Raw genomic sequence first — 6,000 nt, 5'->3', positions numbered from 1 at the left:
TGAAAAATATGTTAAAAAACTAATAACAACAACAACAATAATAATAATAATTAGAGAATATTGTAATAAATCGGTTTACCTTAGATTTTTTTTATGTTGATTTATATTGTGAATTTATTCTTTGTGAATTTATGGTGTTGTTATATGTTATTTATGTTGAATTAATGTTAAATTGTTGATTGTTAAATTATAATTGAATTTTATTTAATATTATTATGTAAATTATTAAATTTAAAATTATATTTAAATTTATTATTGTGCGGATCGGAATATCTGGAATATTATTGCAAAATTTGCAAACTCGCATGAAAACCCAAAGTTTTTAAGTATTGGGCTACTTTGGATGATGACCAACAAATGAGATTTGGTCATGATTTAGAAGAAAAATCAATCGCCAATGGTTCCAGCTGAAGATATGATAGTTTCTCTCTTTTGAATGGATTTGAAAAGAAGCATGTAGGTTGATGACTGTTGATTACTTTGTCCTTAGTAAGAAGCCATTTCGAAGCACCAAAATTTTTCCTTCGGTCAAGCACATTGTGTTCGAAGTCTGAACCCTCATCTCAAAGAACTCTGGTTAGGGATATCTTTTAGCTTTTCTTGGATGAGAAAAAAGAAATTGAAAAGCTATTTTGTTGCAAATTAGCAGAGGATTAGGATCAATGCTAACACATGCAGTTTGACTAATTATATGAGGTACATGGTGGTTGTTACCCGTTGGGTTGATGTTAATTAGGAGTTGCAAAAAAAGATACTAGTTTTTTTTTTTTAAATAACAAATCATATAAATGATGCAATTGAAAAAATCATTGAAACTTGATTTTGCTATATTTGAAGGATAGGGCATTTGATAACCATTACACAATTGATAGTTCGGGTGCCAATGATGTGGTAGTGAGTTATGTGAAGGAGAAGCTAATGAACTGGGATAAAAGTGGCTTGATTTTAGAGGGCAAGTATTTTACATTTGCGATGGTGTGCACATTGTTAACTTGATTATGAATGAAGGCTTGAAAGAGATTCAAAAATCTATTAATGCCCTTAGAAATGTAGTGAAGTATGTATCTTCTCCATTAAAGTTGACAAAGTTTAAATTTTGTGTAGAGCTTGAGAAAATTGAGGATAAAGAGATGTTGGTATTAAATCTGCCAACTTGGTGGAATTCCACCTACATGATGTTGTCTACTATATTGAAAATTTCAAAAAGCATTTGACAGACCATGAGAAGAAGAAAATGATGGACCATTTGCAAACTTTTTCTCTGAAACTAAAAATACGAATAAGAGGTAAGAGGGGCTGACCACCAATATAAGTAGATTGAAAGAATGTTGAAATTTTCACATGTTATTTGAAGACTAATTAGCCTTAAAAATTGTATGTTTATTAAGGAGTAAAAATGTTATTTTGTGTTTATAATATAATTTACATTTATAATTATGTAACATATTATGAATTTCTAATTATTTTTTTAAGTATTTGATTTTGTGTATTTTTGTGTGTTTTTAGGTAAACATAATAATTTCACGCAATTTGGGGCTCCAAACAAATGTACGGATGTAAAATTTGGATTCTGAAAGTCTGAAAAATTAGGTCATTGTCGAGGAGGATTCACGACTTTTGTTATAAAATTATAAGTTTTTACAACAGTGAATGTGGTAATTGTGAAATTATAAGTTTTTATCTTGTTAGATATGGTAATTGTTAGTGAAATGTATTGGATGTGTTTAAGTGGATTAAGTTAGGTTTGTGTTTTGTTAGTGGGACAAACGTAAGAATAAGATATAATTAGTTTTATTTATTTGTGTGGTGTGGATTTATCTTGTATTAGTATAAATAGAGATGAGGAGCACACCTCTCCACACCTTTTCTTTTCTTCTTTTCCTTCAAATTTTTCTTCTCATCTATTTTTGTAATATATTTTCAAATTTTAAATGTTTTTAATTATGTTTTTTAATTTTAATAATTCATTTTATTTCAATTATATTTAGCTAAACACTAATAGTTAGGGAAAATGAAACTCTTAGTAAAAAAATATGATTTAATCATATTCTAGTTTTAATTATACAAATTAAATTATTTTCTATTTAATTTTATCCATATTTTATATTTTGAAATTTGATTTATTGTAGATAAACATGAGATTTTGGCACAATAAATTCTTAATAGCTTAGTATAAAGTATGGTAAAATGATATTTTGACTTATTGTAGACAAGTTAAGTTTTGGTAGATTAAGTACTTAATCCATAATAAAATTAATGGGAAAATAATTGTAATTTATACAATTAGTCTTTTGGGCAATAAAATAAAAATAAAAAGAATTTATTAAATTGTATTTATTACTATGAGTTGATACATAACCCTAACTAATTCAATTTCATAGTTTTTCTCAAATTAAATTACATATATTTAAATTTTATTTTCATTTTTTTAGATAAATTTAAATAAACAAATTAAATCATTTATCTGTGTATTGATCTCAGACTCACCAAGATATAGTATAATTATGCACTCTTATACTTGGGAGTAAAATTAAACACTTTTATGTCGTGTCAAAGACTTTCGATGATATGGCCGTGTAATTAGTGCTTTATCGATAGTAACTTTTAGCTTCATTGACAGTAACTTCTAACTTGTATTTTCATCATCTCACTACCATCCTATCACAACTAGTTTTATTTGTTGGTTAAAATCAGGTCTAGAAAATATTTTCTAGCTTATAGAATTAGCAGAAGCTAGGGACTTGTCTTGATTATATATACATGCATAGGGTTAAAAAAATATCTTGATTCTTTATTAATGATTTGAACAAGGCAATTGCAATCTTCTCCACCACCATTGTCAGGATTTGCAAGATAAAGTTACAATCTTTTCTACTATCTTCTATCCTCAATTGTCTCTCTTACACGTGTGGGTGTGAAAAAAACCCTAATTACCGTGCAGGAGATGGAAACCATAAAACTCTTTTTTTTTAAAAAAAAATCTATATATAAGGGTCATATTTCTGTTCTAATTTCCTCTTCTTTATATAGACAATTATTATAATAAGGATTTGACTAGGAATTGGTTTAGCAGAGGGACTAAAGACCCATGGGCTTTCTATTTCCAACTCAAAAGTCAAGGCCAATCATCTTAGGACATAGTAAAACTATTAAGTTAATCCGAGACTATTCAACCAAAAATCTAAATTTGCACTCTAATAACCCATGAAACTAAATAAAAACATAATTAATTAAAACTCCTTTTAATTAATTTTAACTTTGGTCATAGACCAATAATAATCACTTAATTTACCTTCTATCTGATGCTTGTAATTAAAGCCAAGTCATGACAAATGTCGTGCCTCTATAATTACATATTTACCCTTAAGTATTTGTTCTAGTGATCACTTTTAATATATCTATATTTGTAAATTTATTTATAAATAAATATTATTATTCATTAAATAATTTATTAAATAAATTGTAGCCACATATTTAAATGATCGAGCACCACAAACAACTTAGGTAAGCATCATTAGTTTAGATTCCATCTTGTAAGCATGTGTTCCCACGATCCATGAAATTAGATCTTCAAGTATCGAGGTTTTGACCATTTATATGGATCTCACTCCGTGATAACTCAAAAGACATAATACATGAATGCAATTTCATTACCCACTCAACATTAAGGTCGATTAACCTTATGAAAGCTTATGTGAATTAAGATCAACAACATTTGTTAAACTATATCATAATTTACTATAATCCAATTTGAAATACAAGTATGCAACCCAAGAGGGGGGGTGAATTGAAATTCTAAAAATTATTCAATTTATAAAGAAAAACTTAATGCAAATATAATCCAAATTCAAAGCAATAACAATTAAGTTTATCACAATATAAAAAGATAAGGGAAGAGGGATTCAAACACATAGATTTTTACGTGGTTCGGCCAACCTCGTCTATGTCCACGCCTCCAAGCTTTCCGGGCTTGAGGATTCCACTAAGCAAGCCTCTAAGGCTTCAAATGCTTACACTTGACTTCCAAGGTGTCAATAAACCTTTACAACAAGAGATTATCCCTAATCTCTTAACCCGAGTGTATCCCAACACTTACAATCACTCAAAATAAAAGATTACAAATTGATTTGCCTCTCACAATATATAGGATTACACAATGATGCTTAATATGTGAATAGATGAAGCAAGAATGTGTTCTAAGCTCTATGAAGATTGTATTCTCGGATATTAGCTTAACGGTCGTGTTATGATCAATCTTCTTTGAATTTGAATGAGCTTATTTATATTTGGAGCTGAAAAACTAGCCGTTACAAACTGTTTGCCCGAAAACGGTTCGCCATTAACTATTAACGGTTAACCGTTTAGGCTGATCAAAAGTAACCGCTAGGCCAAATTTCAAATAAACGGTTTGCCATTTAGGATTAACCTTTCGCCGTTAATTCTCAGGGACCTGCAAGATGAACATCAGTTATCCGTTTACACTAAAAAGTTAAGGATTTGCATGAAGTGACTTCTCTGGATGTTATCGGTTAACCGTTTGTAATAAACGGATCGCCGTTGGTTTCTAGTAACCTGCAAAACAATTCAGTCTTAATATCCGTTTATATTAAACGGTTAAGGATTTGCATGAAGTGACTTCTCTGGATGTTATCGATTAACTGTTTGAATATAAACGGTTCACCGTTAAGTTCCAGTAGCCTTCCCATCTTTTGTGTTTTCCATTTTTCATAAACGGTTAGAGCTTTAGGCAATATGTTGCTCTTTGGTATTAATCGGTTAATTGTTTAAAGGAAAACGGTTTACCGTTTATGTCCAGAATTACATTTTAAACCAAATTCTGCAGAGAATCTTTTTCTAATTTGAAAGTCCATCTTTTATGAAAAAATGAATGGAATGATTATTAAGGGTTTTGTTTATTAAGGAATAGCTCCAACATTTTTATGAAAGAACCATTTAAAGTTTGTTATCATCAAAATCAATATTATTAACATATTCATGTTAACACAATTCAATATGCATATCACATTTACATGTTAACTACTCTACTTGAAATCTCCACTTTAGTGATTAAAAAAAAATCATTCACAATAAAAAGTATAGAAGTTGCAGTCTTATATAATGGAATGCCCATTTTATCTATAGCAGTAAACAATCTTTTATTTATAAAAAACTTGTGATTTATATGTTCTAGTATTAACATCATATGTCCAAGTTAGAGTAAATAAGGGTTAGTAACATATGCTTAAATAAATAATGAATAAATAAATTTTATGAATTTCAACAATTGTTATTTTATCACATGCTTTTAGGGTACAAAATAACAATGAGTTTAACATTATTCACTAGAAAATTATGATGTTGTTTTGAGGAGTGTGGCACGTAAAATGAGAGCAAAGTTTGATAAGTATTGGGATATCTGTTGAAAACATTAAAAAAATTTGTCATGATTGTTGTACTTGATCTGTGGTACAAGTTAGAGTATATAAGCTTTTTGTCTTGAGAATCTATAAATGACATTTAGAGGTGGAGAAAGTGATGGCAAAAATTAAGGAGTCATTCATTGAATTTTATGAGCATTATTGTAATTTAGATTCAATGTCTAGTGGTTTTACGCATGCTACACTTCCTAGTGATGTCTCATTGTCAAGTGAGGTAGTAGTTAAAAAGTAGGTTAAAAGCGGATTTATGAACATGATGAAGACCCACTTTGAGAAGTTAAGAGGAAATATGCTATTGATGATGTGAAAAAAAAGACAGATAAATAATTGTTAGACCTCACTTATGATGTTGATGAGCCATTTTGCATTTTGCATTGGTGGAAGTGAAGTTGCACTAAGTATTAAATTTTCTCACTCAAATATTGCTAATGATGTTGTTTGTTATATCTGTTTCTATTATGGTGTTTGAGTCACCTTTCAGGAGGATGGATACTTGATCTTTTTTCGAGTTTATTAACTCGTAAAATAGTTTGAGGCATTGGTATGCACACAAAATTGGCTA

Source organism: Citrus clementina, unplaced genomic scaffold (assembly GCF_000493195.1).
Source record: "Citrus clementina cultivar Clemenules unplaced genomic scaffold, Citrus_clementina_v1.0 scaffold_5, whole genome shotgun sequence".
In the NCBI taxonomy this organism is placed as follows: Eukaryota; Viridiplantae; Streptophyta; class Magnoliopsida; order Sapindales; family Rutaceae; genus Citrus; species Citrus x clementina.
The sequence above is the reverse complement of the archived record's forward strand: the minus strand, read 5'-3'. Positions refer to the sequence as shown.